This window comes from Cuculus canorus, chromosome 12 (genome assembly GCF_017976375.1).
Source record: "Cuculus canorus isolate bCucCan1 chromosome 12, bCucCan1.pri, whole genome shotgun sequence".
Classification (NCBI taxonomy): Eukaryota; Metazoa; Chordata; class Aves; order Cuculiformes; family Cuculidae; genus Cuculus; species Cuculus canorus.
The window spans coordinates 7,650,515-7,667,576 of NC_071412.1; the positions used below are offsets into that span (position 1 = coordinate 7,650,515).

The following is a 17,062-nucleotide window of genomic DNA, read 5'->3' on the forward strand; positions in this document are numbered from 1 at the left end:
AAGCCAGCTGAAAAATAGTGAAATTAAGATAATACTTCAAACTTGAATTACATGCTTTATTTGAATAACTAAAGAAAAAGGACGATCTTTTGCCTAACTCTTCGGAAGGAAGCAGGCTTTGTTCAGTCTTTTCCTTCCCGTTTTTCTATTCCCCACCCTTAAATGATAAGGGTGGGGAACAGAATAACAAGATGACCTTCCTGCAAACACTGAGCTCTAGCTCAGCTGCCCAATGTGCAGGCCATGCTCTTCACCTTGCTGTACAACATCTACCAGAAGCTATCTCAGACTATAGCTAGAGCTGTTAAATGCAGCCACAGTAAATCTGTCATGTATTGTAGAAGAAGTAATTTGATAAAGGCATATCCAGGTTGCTCCCAAATTCTTTTCGGCTTATGGAGTCTGTTCTTGACACAACTATGTTGCTACTATATAAATCTTTATATATTTATGACAAAGAAAGAAATAGATTTACAATAAACAAATTCATATGTGAACTAGTTTACTTTTCTCATGGATGAGCACTCTGCACTATATGTCTTTCTTCAATATTACACATCCCGAGTCAATTATAAGCCCTTTATGTTTTCCTAGCAGGAAGGTTAAAATTCAATTCCCTTTTATTGCAGTTTGCAAATATAATATACTCTCCAGCTGGTTTGGAAAAGCTCTTCCGTTCAATCATCTTGTGCAAGACTGCTTCGTAGTCGCTGGTACCTCCCTACTCAACAACAAACTGACAGCCCTGCACTTTCAGGGTATTTATTGGTTATTCAATAAATGTGATAGTTATTTTACAACTTATTTATTTTTCATTGAAATGACTGCATAGAGTTTGGGGTTTGGTTTTTTTGGGGGGGAGGGGGCTGAAGGTCTTTTTGTGTGGCATGGGGCCACAACTGTGTTTTTAAATTTAAAATGTCTTCTAAAGGCTTTCAGTCAATGTTGTCGTCCTTTGTGCCTCTCTCCAGTAAATCAGTTGCTTGGTTCTTTTTGCTTTCAGGGTTTAAAATACTGTTACTAGCAGAAAGTAAAGTGATGTGTTAGCATAGCAGGGTTTGCTGTGTTATTGAGCTGAGGCAAAGAGCCCAGAAAACTAGAGGAAAATGATCCACTGAAATCCATAATCCTTCCCTCTGCCCCCACTACAGCTCCAGAACATAAGATTATTATGCTTGTTAGAATAACTACTTATCTGCCCATGGCCAGGGCTGCTGTCTACTGGAATGTTAAAAAGGTCCACACCTAATTACTGCCCTGATTCAATTATTTTTGTCCAACTGAAACTTCAAAGAAATCCATTATACCTTATCCCCCAACCAAGGAAAGTAAATGGACTTACTGGAAGGATCAATATGCTCCAAGAAGGTGAAAGAGGAATAAAGAGGAGAATTTCAGTGCCTTTCTATAGGGTCATATAAAAGCTGAGGTCCTTCAGTGTGAGTTAATTGTTTCTGCTACCAATGCTGCAGCTCTCAAATCCAGCCAGATTTTCCTGCTCTTCTTGCAACAGGGCTGTCACCTTGTTATTACACAACTGTGTCATTTTGTCTAATTTTTAGTGGATACTCTTGAGACAGACACTATGTCTTTTCTGCATTTTAAGAGTTAAGACATGAGAACATAATACATAATTACTATACATACCAAACTTAAAATTCAAGGCACCTTTGTTGGTTCTTACTTTCTATGACTCAACAAATTTGTTACCTTGCGGTGCTAAACGCAATTCTAAGTACAAGACGGAAAAAAGGGTCAGGTTTTCTACTACAGGAGTGTCTTCTCATTTCACAAAAACCCACTGACGCTGACACCAATATGTTGTGCGCTGGTTTCCTACCTTCTCTGAGATGTTATTTTTGTGGAAGTGCAAACCAGCACCTTTCCAGCAACATCTGTCAGCCAGGAAGACTGAGAATCTTTGGCATTTTCACAGGCAGAAATTACAACACTGAAAACAAAAGGCACAGTACCAATAATGCTGAGGGGTACTGTACAAAGCTGCATTGACAGAGAAATTCCAGGAAAAGTTAACAGCCAGCTGATAAAAAAATTTCCAAAGGGAAAATGTGACATGTTCTTTCTAGAGCTCTGTCCTTGACTGACCTTTTTCTAAAGGATTCAATTAATATTCCTGAAAATGTATGAGCAGCCCTGTTTTGGTGGCTGGGATTTCCCCATGTTTTCTGAAAGGCTCAGCCTCTGGGGATGCTCAAAGCCATTACTAAGGGGGTTAAAGCCTCCTCTCACCAACACAGAGCTGCTGCTGTTCTCATAAGGTCTTAACGCTTCCATCAGTGGCTGAGAAAAATCTCCTCTATGCAAAAGCCTTAGGAGGAGGAGTGAATCAACACCTTATGCAACACCTAAGTCTTAAAAAAATCTTAATTAATGGACTGCTGAGTTATACAGTGGGGCACCTGTGTGGAGGGAGCACCACATTTTTGCCTTCAGGACTGCAATGTGTTTTGTTTTCACAAATTTGCCACACTTGGTTAGGCACAATTAGCACCAGTGGGGCACTGACCTGGGTAACAAACAAGCACAGCAGCAGAATGGGTCTTTTCTCCTGAATGCCCCTTTGAAGGTCAGGGTTGGAGTGGGCAGCAGTCTGGGTTTGTAAAACTGCTCATCTGTACACCTCGCTCAATCTGGTTACAGAGGAAAGCAAGCGGAATTCCTCTCAGCTTCCCAAAGGCACAGAGTCAAACATGAAAAAATTAGGATCCTTAATGAGACAGAATTTACTGTGGCTCTTGCTCTTTCTGCCTCTTTGCTATTACTGCTTGTTATTTCTACCCCATCAGCAAACTGTAGGACCAGTCCCCCACCATCCACAGACAGACACCCTTCCTGCAGACAATGAACAAGGGAGACAGTCCCTCCTTCAGGACTAGAACAGTGCTTGGGGCATGTTAAATCTGGGATGTTAATCCGTAAAGTTTTAGGCTGCTGGCATTTTGATTGTACCCTTTGTATAAGCAATGCTGGTACAGTCCGTTTCAGAGCTGGGAAACCCCTCCCCTTCACTTGTACTTCTGAAAAATAGAAGATTACGTTCAATTGAAAGAGTTTGTTCCACATCGGTTAAAAATACATTGGGGCTTGAAATGGTAACGTAAACTCAAGATCTCTCTGAAACCTAAAACATAGCATTTGGCTGCAAATTTGACTGCAAGTTACAGAATACAACAACTTGCACTATTAAAAGGACTATGAGGCAAGACGAAGGCATCCCCAGCCCCTTCGCCTTTAAAATGCCATGGAAGCACAGAGGCTTTCGGCAGAACTCCTTATCTGCTCTCCAAAGCTGTGACTCTTCATCCTTTCCTCATGAAGACCCGGGGGATTGCTTACTTAGCATACACCAGAGGCAATGGATAGGGTGAGCAGTCACTGCAGCCAGAAAACCCCCGTTCAGAGCACAGGCAATTACCCTCCACATGCAGAGACTTTGGAGCTGAATTGTGCTGAATAGAGAACCCCTCCGGCTGAGAGCCATGTGTGCCCGGGAAGAGCGGCCACTTTCGTTCCGCTGAAAAGCAATGCAGTAAGTGACTCGGATATTGCAGCAGGCACTGGTTTCCTTGGGTTAATCAGGAGCTGAAGCCTTGCAGCTTTTGCTGGGAGAGAGGAAACCTCCAGTCCGGGAACAGTGTCACAGCTGCATGATTTTTTGTTGTTGTTGTTGTTTCTAAATGAAGTGAGAGAATCGAGCCGATATGCAGTGACACCAACTGAATAATTTTGCATTGTGTGGCTGCGTGCGTGTTGCAGGGGAGCGCTTGCTGTACGGTCCTGTGCTGAACTGTGTACTGTTAGGTTCGTAGCTTTTTTCTACGGTCATGTTTAACAGTGTTTAAACAGAGATGTTGCTTAATAACTTAACGTCAGCATACATTTGTGTGCTTTCTCTTAATTATACAGCAGAATTCCCTATGCTTGGGTGTAAACTGTTTGCTGTGTTATTAGACTAATGCTGGATTTATAGGGACCGTGCCTTTGGATAATGATAAATCGTAGCTTGCAACCGTGTGAATGAGTGCCTTGATGATAAAGAGTACTTTCATTTGACTTCAGCAGATATGGCTAATTTCTGGTTTGAAGGAGATACTTCAATATGGTCTGAAATTGCAGGTGCTTTCTTTGGTAGATAAATGTTTATAAGCAGTACTTTATCATAGCATAGCTGTGCTTTTCTTCAGATCCAAACGTTCCCTTTATGTACGCTGCAGTAGCAGCTTTCTGTTCGTACCGGGTAGGGGAAGGAAAGCATCATTTAAAGTTTGGCTTATAAGAGAAGGGATTTTTACATAGTTTGAAAGTGTTTGCAAAAAATAAAGTTTGAGTAATAATTGCATGCCGTTGAAAGAAACTGAAGCACTTAAAGCAAATATTACTGTGCAGGTTTCGTTCCGTTAATTTAGGGACTAATACTAAGCTGCATTCCTTTGGTTTCTTGATATACCTTTCTCAGCGACTTACAATGCTCTGGCTTTAGAATAACTGCCTGCTTTGACAAAACCTGCCATTTTGGGCTTCAGGCAATGACTCTTAACTCTTTAAGGCAACGCATGCTAAATTTTTTAGAGCACAGTACACGTCAATGGCAAAAGTTAGGGATGCTTTTCCTGCTGTTAAATCAAATGTCAATATTAAACAGCCATCAACCTCTTGTAAAGGAGCACTAATGAAAGCCAGTTTTAATTTTCCCACTCAATTTTTCTTTAAAAGTTGGGGTTTATTTGGTTATTGTAAACTGTCGGAAAACATATAGGACTTCTTCACATGAAGAAAATATTTCCTCTTTGATTTAACTTTGCCATTCTACTTTTGGGCAAAATTTGTGGTGTTACTTATTGGAAAGGATAATTCGTAGAAATTAGATAAATTTATATCAGTTTCTGCTGAAAGAGTTTTTTCAGGGATGCTACTAAATATGCATGTAATGTTTAGTCCCAGACACAGTCAATGACACCAAGAAACACCCTCGAAGTTATCACACCTTTCCACTCGTATGCAACATGCGTATCTTAGAGACTTTTCTCCTTGGGGTTGATACTCTGACGCTGATAAGGGCTGTTTCCTCCATCACTGCAGCCAAGAGAATTTTCTCCTTTTGCCTAAGAGGATCCTTGCGAAACACAGTGTTATTATTAAGATAATGGGCAAATAATAAGCAATAATTATTCTTCATTAACTGTACAGCTTTGAAGATGGACAAATCTGCAAGGAGGTTGAATCACATTTGAGTCTGATCTGCTCCCCTCCTCCCTATTGCCTTCTCCCTCTCTGTTTATGAGCACTTGGTAGATGTTATAGTCGCTCTCATTGAAGGACCTGAATCTAAGATCAGTGCAATTTTTCCAGTAATGGGTTCATGATCAATGTGTCATCTGCTCCCATTTTCTTCCTTTATATGTCCAGCAAAGCCAATAATGAATTTAGATCATATATGATCTGAATAAGACTTAAGCCCAGTATTGATGTGTCTACTGTGAGGAAATAGCAGGGATTTTACCTGTAACTAGACTGTGCTCACAACTTGCAGTTTTGATGACATTGTCAGACAATTTTAGGTAATCTAACTCTGGTAATTTAACAAGCTACTGTTTTCAAATTATTTTCTCTAAGGAACAAAGTGGGGGGAGGAAAAGAAATGCAAATAAGAGTAGGTATTGGGAAGATACTGGATTCATAAAGAAAATTACAAGATAAAAAGAAAGATTCTAGCTAGTTTTATGCCTTCACGCAATGCTGAGCCTCTAATTAAAATGCGTTTCCTCAACTGGAACCTTAGAATTATTTGCCAGATAATATTGTCCATGTCAAATTTAAAATGGAAAACATTAGGTATAAAATCTAACTTCTCAATGGTCTAGAATAAGTATTTTAGTAAACAAACGTTTTCAATTCACCCTCTCTTAAGTAATCCTGGCAAGTGCCTTTCTTCATAACTCAAGTTTACTTTATTGCATTGCAGTCTTAGAGACAGACAGGCAAAGGGAAGTTTACTGATTTTAACTTACATCGCCAGTAATGAGTTGCAAGTCAATTTAATTAACAGTAGTTGCTCAACATTTGTAGTGACCTAAACTATTTTAATGCATGTTACTATATCTCTTCCAATTTTTCACTTGAAGAAACACTGTTTCCTTACAATATGAAATATTTCTGCACCATCTTGTCATTTAAATACTAGAGACAAAACTTTTAGTACAAAACTGTATAAGAGAATATACAGTGGGTGGATGAACACGCTCCACCATTTCAAAGCACAGTGAAAAAGTGTGTCATAGTTGCACCGGGAACCAATGGTGCAGACAATGTTACATTATAAGATAAGACATTCAGCATGTTCTCAAACAGATAAGCTTAACTGTATTTGTACAAGAGTAGAGTTTTTTCTACCACGCTTAGTAGAGCTGTCATGTTTATAAAGAAAAATATCTTACAGCTAGTGGTGTCCGAAATGTGCCACATATGTAGTCAATACTTTCTTTGACTACAAAAGAAAGGACGTTTTCTTTCCTTCCTGTTATTCAAGGGTAGACTTTCTCACGGTGTCAACTACTTATACATGCTGCATAATAATTATTTTATTCATATGTATGAAAGCAAATCTCTTAGAATCTTTATTATACTTATCTGCTGCAAGCATCAAGATTGAACTGAATTGGAATTTAAAAAAATTTCAAATATATGCTTAGACAATCTATTCACAACAGCAAAATTAATATGCTATTATTTGCTACCATCACTTCCTACCAAGGGCCGTCACTTAATGCTCTCTAATAACTACAATTCAGAATACTTTCTTTACCACACTGACTCTCTTCACTTTACACACCCACACAAACCCCCAGAACCTACTGTGCCTAAGGCAGCAGTGCAGTAGTATTCAAGGAGGATTAAAGGACTAAGATTGAGTACTTCCTAAGTACTGCTGCCTGAACTGTATGTGCAAAAGTAATGTAGTTGCATCTTCCACATGCTGTTCGAAAGGTACAGGTATGCACTCGAAACCCACGCAGCATTAGAAAAATTGTACTCTACATTTTGCAATATACCCTCAAAGTGCTCCTGTGAGGCAGTTTGACCTTCAGAAGATATAGAAGAACCGGTCCAAAATTCCTCCGCTTTATGCACCTGTTCTGTAAAGCTTTAGGCAAGAATCCTGACATCTGGCTTTTTGAAAGATAATTCAATACACTGAACTTTAAAATAAGGTATTGGAAGTATGTATCCTAATAAGCTTGATGATCAGTGACCGACTGCAAATCAGATATCTGATTTTCATGAATTATCTGGTGGAAACTCCAAATGCTGCGTGCTCGCTTTTGAATCTCCAAGAGTTAGTTCCTGGAATCTTTAAAGATCTTTCCATCCCTTTTGAACATAAATACAAAGGAAATAGCATGTGAACTGAAGAAGGGCTTGCTTGAACAATGGCTGCAGAGACGTCTACCTTTCCTCAGTATGATTTTAGCATTTAAATTTCAAATCTATTTCACCCAGCCCTAGTGAGACTAAGCCTCTGAGGGTCCTATCCACAGATATTCCGAATTCATAGTAGTCAGCTGCAGAGATTTCTAGAGAGGAGGAACATCATATCCCCTGTGTCAGCCAGTACTTTGTTCAGAGGTAAAGAGGAGGAAACAGGACAGAAGGCTGCTGAAAACCCAGATGCTCACATTTCTTCTCTTGGAAACAGGAAAAAAGACTTATTTCTTTTTATGATAAATCACAGGTATTCTCTTATTGCTTTCCTTTAGACTTTCAATCAGTGCTGATGGCTGTAAAGAGCCACATGCTTGAGCGAATCTAAATTATCTGGTGGAAAAGCCTCCCCTTTCTCTCCCTGCCCCGTATGATTGATTTCATGATTACTGGAGAATTCGCTGCATCACACGTTTTGTCTGTATTATAAAAATCATCCAAAGTAGCCAATGTCACCAATCCAATTTTTGTTTCCATATTCAAATACAAGCCCCTGCTCCCTCTGTCACCATCACCGATGTATCTATGACTTCTTACCAAACAACCATAACACAACATATGTTGCAGAATTGTTCTGGATTTTCAGCAGCTTAGTTTAAAATTCAGCCCTCAGTGTGAACGTGATTCATCCAGGGAGAGATATAGTAATAGATCATTTTTTCTGCCACACTTGGAGGCATTAGCAGTTTGTCACACTGAGTCTTAACATGTTGATCCTTTTGCCTCCACTATCAAAATGGAGCATCTGGTCAGTGGGGTTACCTAAGCTGTTTTGCAATCCTTGTGCTTTCTTTACGGGTAAAATCAGGGGAAAGGAACATATAAAAATATGTCAGAGTGGCTGAGCAGTGCTTGCTTGCTTTTAGCAGTGATTTTTCAAAAGCCTGGTGGGAGCCATGAGCCAGACACCCCATCAGAGACTATGAAAAACAGTGGGACTAAGGATGAGAGAAAGCCTTAGCCTTCAACACTGAAGAAGCTAATTTTTCGTGGCAAGATTTTGGCAGAAAAGTGTCACCCATTATTAGAAATCCAAATAATGACAAATCATAACTAATCGGAGTCATGAAACTTTGATAACCCCCAAAAAACTGAGCTCTGAAAAAATACACTGCATTCCTTTTATTCTTCATTTTGTTTGGATTTTTTAGGATTCATCCTTCAACACTTTCATCTAAAAGCATATGAGAGCATTTTAGAAACAAGAATTTGAGATCCTTGCACAATTACCTCATCAGAGCTTCAAAAGCATCACTGTATATCAAAGTTATACAAGTTTAAAAGTTCGATAAGTCCTACATTTAGAAGGAGAATTTTACAAAACATTGCTTTTTTTTTTTTTTGTTACAATTTTACATGCCTGTCTTTGTGTCTTACAGCCACTAGGAATGTTTCCTAGGATTCCTAGGATTCCTGAAGGATTGTCTACTGTCTGCATCTGCAAACAACCAGAAAGTACTGTTTTCTGGATTGTATTCTGCTACTGAGTTCACTATATCTTCATAGCAGTTTTGCAAGTTATAAGCAAAAGGCAGCCAGAAAGGAAATTCTCAAGTAAAGCTGATCCAATCGTTGTTCAGTTGCAAAAGTATTCAGAAATATCTCTCCTTTCTCTTTTCCTGTTCTGTTTTTGCTCTGCACGTTAAAGAGGATGATGTGCTCTCTCCACTCAGACTCCATCACGCCATTACAGCATTTACAGTTCTCATCCTCATGTTCACAATGGGTATTTTCTGAAAAGAAGCAGATTCTCCTGTTCAGAAAACACCTGCTGTCGCTTCATAGCATTTCCCTTCTGCCAGAGCTCAGTAATGAGCTCTTTTAAGAGTTGCCTGGAGAATGGGAACAGGTTGGTAATCACATTCTAGTAAGTTAAGAAAAAATCTAACCCATAATCACATCTGTAAAGGAGCTTTTCCCCAGCCGCCTTCTGCTTTGGGACTTGATCCTGTATCCACAGAACGCAACGACAAGACTCCTACTGACTTTGGATCAGAACCTAAGAGACTTTTGTGAAAGGTATATTGAGAATACTTTTGGTTAACTAAAACGACTCGTGTTTGTGAAATTTACTCTGCTCGCAGTGCAGTAAAAAAGGAGCGTAAGAGATCCTGACCTTGCAAACACTTGCCTTTGTGAGCAACCCTGTGTGTAAACAGCCAGCCTTTCATCAGTGGTTTTATTTGCCTGAGTCCTTGCAAGTACATTAAAGATTTATAAAGAGATTGCCATAGACAATGAAGTTCAGTGCCAGCCTGCTTTCTCATAGTGATTTGATTTAAATTATGTGTGAAACAAAGGAAATAATATTTTAAAAGAGAAATGAAAGCACAATACAAGCGCAAATAAAATTTGGTTTCAAATATAACTTCAGTACACAGAATAAGTTATGAAGAAATACTGTGTCTGGGGAGAATGTTTTGTATAGTACTCTATAGACTGGGATTTGATTTAAACTGCCCTTTAGACATTCTTAGATCTCAAAATGTAGCCCACTGGAGCAAACCAGCACAGGGATATGACTTCTTCTCAGAATTTACTTCATACTTCCTCATAAAACTGAGATTTTGGTAGAAGTAGTAAGTGCACACAAATGAAGAACTATCTCTGAAAGAAGCAAACCCCCCCCCCCAATAAATCAAGATTTGGAAAGGAAATGAAAGCAGTGTGTATTCTACAGGAAAGTGTCCTTAAACAGTATTTATTGTCTTTAATTTAAGAGAAAAAGCAATGTGCCACCTGAATGGGTCCCAGCTGGATATACCTGTCTCTCTTGATGAAAGCAGGTGGCCATTCAGCTGCAACTAAGGGATGGGGTATATTTATACACCACTTCATTTCAAACTTACTGGACAAGACTCGTACAGCAGGCAGTCTCAGAAACAGCTGATATTAGTATTTCTTTCCAAAACTATACTGTGACTACACTGATTTAAAAGGCTACCATCTAGCTGTTAGGAAGAGCAATCAATGCACAAATCACCACTGCCCATAATGGAAGCGGTTGAATAACAGTAAAATACAGCTAGAGCATTTTATATATGATTTTTTACACGGACATGCACACAGATGCAAATCTTGGAGTTCATCGTCGAGGTTTACACCAGCTGCCCATGAAAAGGGGTGCTAAGACAGGCTTGAGAGCAACTGGAGCCCACAAACTGTACATTTTTTTGTAGATTTTATCCACAGTATGAAAGGAAGATACTAAGTTTCTTATGAAACAAAAAGCACAAAGATTTCCCATTATTCATTTGGTTTGGGTTTTTTTACTACTCATCTACAGAGGTGGTATCTCTGAGTTTCCTCCCTTGACCTTGAAGACCTGGGGAAACAGTGCCTTATGAGCACTGCTCCCTACCCCTGCCTGCAGGTGGGGAAGCACAGATTAAATACAACACAGATTGAGCTAAACCATGCCATTAGAACACATCCTAGTCAACAGAACAGCTCTCCTTTGGTTCCTCTACAGCTAGGATCTTGGTCGAAAAGCGGTGTTATGTTCTCAGGTATTTAGTCAAACAGTTGCTTGCTCATAAGAAAACATCTGAACTGACTGCTAGGCTTTTTTTCTTCTGGCTAGTGCTCAAGCATAAAGGTACCAAGCATCGAACAAACTCTTCAGTGATATTTTCTTGGGTTCCAAACATCTGGACCTGCTATATGTGCCATAGCTGAAACCTTTCAGCCTACACATCACTTCTGAATACAAAAGATCAGTCTAGCTCTTTAAAAACATTGAGTTCCACTGCTATTGTAGCAATCTGGTTCCACGGACTCAAAATTAAACTGTGCATCTAAACACACTGTCCTCAAAGCCATTTATGTACTCCAGTGACTCCAGTGGGCAGTTTGGTGCCAGAGGACCTCAATGAATTCTTCCTAGTTAAAATTCACTGAAGTTACAGTTTAAGTTTAAAAGACTGTCTGTGTAAAGGAACCACAGATGCAATCAACCTAGGCTGAGCGTTTTTATGGTCTGTGATTTAGCCGTTTAAACTTATTTGGTTTTCTGAGATGGACTGAGAGCTCATAGGTAGTCTATTATTCTGCCTCAGCTGACAAGAAGTAACTTCTAAAGACACATTACCTTGGTTACCTGCTGTCTTGAAAACATAACCCTACCATACTGCAAGTATGATTTTAATAAAAAGTTTGCTACCCTATCTGCAGTTATTGCCATATTATGTGTTATGTGATAGTAATAACTGAAAGACATCAACATGAGCTTCATTAGAAATAACTGTGACACAGCTTTGAAAGCCATTTTTTCAGGTGAATGAGGTAAAGAGAAATTTTCATCTCCAGGAAACGTGAGCCTTTCTAGTGTACTTCAAAGTCTTGGCGAACTTGAAGCAGACTCTATAAGAAGCTGCTGTAGAGTCTATTTGGATGCTGACTGGAGCACAGGAATGTAAAGAAATGCAATTGGCATCTAAAAGGAGGTTTTGTGGAGTCAATGCTTTCTAAGCAGAGGACAGAGAGAGATTTGGCAAGGTTGGTGCATATATTATTGACATTTTATGCCACAAAAGGCTTAGCCCGGATCCAACTCTGATCCAGCTGAACTTGTAGAGGTCTTGAAGCCCATCCTTCCCAGCTGTATGACTTAAGCAATACTGCGTGGCTTATACCACAGCCTCTGGGTGGGCAGGCGAGTCTCAGAGACTGTCAGAAAACATATACATACAAAAAACCCCACTGTTTTTGCACTAAAGTGATTTTCTGCATTCCCTACTACCCACCCAGCAAAGATAAAGCTTTTACGTGGATGGTTGTCAGAGAATTAGCATGGAATTGTTAAGAAAGGGAATAATTATGCCTGCTTTAGGTTGTTCAAACTGAAACACTTCTTAAAAGGAATCATTCAGAAATGGAAATCAATGACAGTTGGCACCATACTCGGAACATCGCCTTGGAACACCGAAGCGCACAAATACTTTGCTGATATTTTGATCACAGTGCAGAAGAATTTTCCAAGTGGTTTTCCAAGTGATTTTCCATCTCACAGCAAGAAAAACATCGCGTTTTCTTATTTACATATAGAGATCTATTTGTAGCTTAAGCAAGCATCTGCAAAAAATTAATGTCTACAGCAGTTTTTAAAAATTAATAGTGAAGAAGGAAATTACACTGGCACTTATACCAGAATTTTATCTACTGGACTCAGTAGGAATGGGATACTCTGTATAAACAAGGTGTTTTTTCCTTGGTTTTGTAGGAGTCAGATCCACTGCTTTTAACTTTCTTTTCTCCTGAAAATTAGTTCCTGCAATCTCCTTAAGCTCCTACGTTAAAACTTCTGGTTAAATTGAGAGATTGCTTAACTAACAATTTAAGCTAGACATTAGTAAATACAACAAGAGGCGATGGAACAAGTCACACCACAAAGAACGAAAAACAATAAACAACTGGAATCTGTACTACCTCACCTACTACTTTTTATTCCTTTTTTAGAAGGTGTAGCAAGAAACAGGGTTTTTTATCATCCTCCACTTGGCAAGTAACATCTGCTTACACGAAGTTTGTGATATGTAAAGCAGTTTACACCACAGTTAGGATTGTTCTAAGGATATCCTTGATATTTAACAGTGATAAGCGCATGAACAGCATGCAGAACTGCATGGCTGGAAGGCGTTGAGAGTCTGTGCACATCCAGGACAGTGAAATACCAAGGCAGAGTTTAGAGATGTGCCAAAGTGACCTTGTTTTGGGGTGTGTAGGAATCCTCAAAAGGGCTCTGCCTAGCCTGAAAAGGCCTGGATGGCATTGTGAAATCTTACCTGAGAAATCACACAACAGATAATTCTAGGTAGCTGCTTCTTAGAAACAGGACACGGTTCATGACACGGTTCATGACACCAGCAGGTCGCTGTTTAGAGTCGAACAGAGTTAACTGCAGGTAACAGCAGCGCCTCGTCCGCGGCACTGACCGAGGCATCCCGGGTGCGTTCAGAGACTCAGGAAGGAGCAGTTCCTGCCACAAGCTCATGTCTGGGCATATGCAGGCGGACAGCTATTAGATGAAGGAGCAGCTACAGGAAACTGGCTTTGGGTCTAGGGAAAATAGGATTTAAATCAATGATTTCTCATGACAAGTGGTGCAATACAGTCCTTAGAGTCCACTGTATTGGACAGGCAATCTTCATTCCAGCGATGAAGCCAACGATGCAATCATTTCCCAAAGACTATCAGGCAACACAAGGCTCTGATCATCTCAAAGAAGCCATGAAAGATTTATTCTCTCTCTCTCTACACGTGATGTCCAGTACAAATCATTTTCCTATTGCATTACCACTACACCAAAATAGAATCCCAAGGAAATAATCACTACCTCAAATTCCCGTGTCATGGCTGTGATCCTAGAGACAGAGAAACCCTGGGAATCACTCAAAGGACTTTGCCATCATTGTCTTTTTGGGCAGAGGTCATTGACAATGACTAATACAATTAGTAACGTATTTCAAATATGTTTTCTGCAAGAACCTGACTTTGACTCTAAACAGATAATCTTGGAGAAAAGAAGTCTTTTTCAAAGATGACATTAAGTATTTTTGACTTTTTTTTTTCTGTAAACAAAACAACCATTTTTTTTAGTACATGCTAACCAATAGAGGGGGTTTGGTTATTAAGTCTATCTCTGTGTATAGAATTTGTGTAAGATGAAAAATAAGCAATTTAAACTGGAAATCTAAACACAGTTGAAAAGTTTTCAGCCCATCGATATGCCAAGTCTCATTCGAGCAAACGAAACTCAGGAGCACCTCACCCCGGAGCTAGAGCAGTACCACCAAAGTGCCTCATTCTTCAGAGAGGAAGGGGCTGTGCTGGAAGGAGTTCTTCTAATGCACAAAACTAGAGCTGCAGCTCCTCTGCTCTTATGTTTTCCTCATCATCTTTTTTCCCCCTCTTCATCAGGTGATCCAACATAGCTTCTTGCCCATCGAATTTGTGGAAAATTTAATAAGTTTGATCAGGAAAAGAAAAGTTTCTCCACTAGCTCTATTAAATTCATTAGTTATCCTGAAAGAAGAGGCTCCTTGAACACCAGCAGGGTATACGATTACAAGCAGACATTAATTTTATTACACACTTTTCTGAAATATCTGGAAGATCTTCTGCATGGAGAAATTCAGCATTTTTCAGAGGAGTTTAAGCCATAAAACAGATTAGTAACCATCGGGGGAAACAAGAATAGCTGTTCCTTCAAAATTTTTTTGAGTGATTAGACTAATTTTCAACCTTTACTGTACGTGATCTATTATTTAATATCTCCACCTTACTTCATCTCAGCAAACGTCGTCTCTCTATTCTAAATTTTTGGTTTTCCTCCATTATTAATGCATTTCTTTCAAAAATAATGGATTTTTGCAAAATGCTTCTATAAGAGAGATCAGAAAGCAGTAACAGCTGCAAAGAAGGCTTCAGATGCCTGTGCCAGTTCTTCCATGTGCAGTGCCCTGTCACTGCTGCTGTTAAGCATATTTCTCACCTTGAAAGTCGAATCAAAGAGAATTTTTAAGCAAGCGATAAACTCAGAAGACCGAACACGTAGAGGTGAGGGAACCTAGCGCTAATCCAGAACTTAGCAGGATAAGTAAAATCAGAATTAGGCTCTCTTGGTCATAGTCTCAGCGTTTTTTTTCCCATATTTGTATTACCCTGAAATAAAAATCAGTAAATGCTCTAACTATAACCTTATGTCAGAGGGAAAAAGGAAGGGGGACAGTCAAGTTTCTACAAGTTTTTGGATTTTCTCATTTAACACATGGGTTAACCATTGGTTTTTTTCCATGTGATCTCTTTGTAAGATTGTCTCAAGGAGTTACCCTCTCCTCCTATGATCTGAAGAACTGAACACAAAGAATGAACTCTACTTCTAGACATATTTTCTGATTTCTATTCTTACAGTTTCTTCTGGTTGTATTTACATTTTCTTTTTCCTCCACATGGCAATCGCTAATGTAAACTTGTATTTGATTAACCTGTCATTCGATAAGCCCATAAACAAACTGGCATACAGGGGATTAAAGAATTAGGAAAGATCTAGTAAAAGCACATCTAGCAAGTGAGAATGCATTTGAATGAATAACAACTGTGTCTTCAAAATAGAACAGATAATTCCACAAATGTCTTTTTTAGATCTCACTAACTTTCTGGAAAGCTACCATTTAAAAACATGAGACTAGTGCGAGCACAGAAGAAAAATTCTGGGGAAATTTACTTTCAATCCTTCTCAAAAACACGCCACATTTGCTTGTACAGCAGAACAACTACAGGGACTCTGAAAGGATGCTGTGAAAATCACCACTCAAAGTCTTTGCTGGTTACTGTTTAGATAAGGAATTTGTGAAGTAATAAGAGCACTTTCTCAACAGATTACCAAAAAAAAAAAAAAAGAAGAGGGTGAAAAAATAGTTTCCAGTTGCTGAAACTAAAAAAAGCAAGGAAGTACAAGTGAATGCAGAGAGGGGAAAACCACAATTCTCCTTTGCAAAGAGGAAGCTGTAATGAGAAGATGGCGCTAAAGAAAATAGTTTGACTCCGGCCACAATCAGCTTCTGTTTGCTGAATAGTGGTTGCTGGCATAGTTCTATGAAAGCCAATATTGTTTGCCCTGCTTGAGTGGCATAGAAATAATAGATATTTTATTATTCATTAAATGGCATCGAAGTATTTTAATATGCCTCAACATTTCCAAAGAGCGTTCACAGCAATACAATACCCTTCTCACCTAATTTGCCATGTTCATAGCTAAATATTATAGCTTGCAGTTTAAGCTTTCTGAGTGCTGGCAGGAGGAGGGTAATTGTCTTCCCTACGTGTTACAGATAATGTCCTTTGACAGGACAGTAGGAGCTCTTCTTGCTGGAGCATGGCACCTAATGTCAAGATACACGTGTGCTCTCTGTGATGACACCGCAGACCAACCTAAGGCAAGAAATTTAGGCCACTGCTGAAAATTTCAGCTGAGTTTGTATACAGAACTCAAGGCCTTCCAGAGGATTCTCCAGATAGTCATCTACATTTATAATAAATAAATAACCAAAATAACCACAAAAACTTACAAAATCAGAATACTCTTTTTTTCCCCCCCTTTTTTTTTTGACACTTTATATAGCTGTGGACACTTCCAGACAGAATGGAGACTCACTTATGTATCCAGAGTCAAACCCTTAAAGAGAAGATTTTCTCTTTTAACAAAAAAAAAAAAAAGAGCCCTCACACAGCTCAGTTCTCCTGTAATTTAAAATGCAATTAATAAAATTCACTAAGATCAGAAGGTGTGAAATGTGGAAAAGGCTGTTTCTAAGTAAAGGGAAACCCATAGATAGATGCTCCAGTAGGTCCATGCGTTGTTTTGTGTGGTTTGGGGTTTTATATTTGTATAATATATATACACACATAGAAAAAAAAATCAAGAAAGGAAGGAGGAATCAAGATTTACTCTCGTGTTTTTCTCTGCTTGCTGTCTGGAAGCAAATCTTGCACTGCTGACTTAACTGGCCACAAGGTCCCAGCCCGCATTTGCATGATGGAGAGTCCTGCATAGCATTTTCAC

The 17,062-nt window shown here is 39.2% G+C and overlaps 1 protein-coding gene across 2 annotated transcripts in view; it reads left to right on the forward strand.

The window, feature by feature from the left end:
* The first annotated feature begins 3,046 nt into the window (after positions 1–3,046).
* CTXND1 (cortexin domain containing 1) overlaps positions 3,047–17,062 on the forward strand; it is a 36,441-nt gene continuing 22,425 nt past the window's right edge. Inside the window, exon 1 of one of the 2 annotated variants that reach the window (XM_054078213.1) lies at positions 3,047–3,550. The gene's annotated coding sequence lies outside the window, so the exon portion shown is untranslated. Of the gene's footprint in view, positions 3,551–3,580; positions 3,823–17,062 lie in introns of those variants that run through there. The other variant, XM_054078215.1, reaches the window with a different exon arrangement.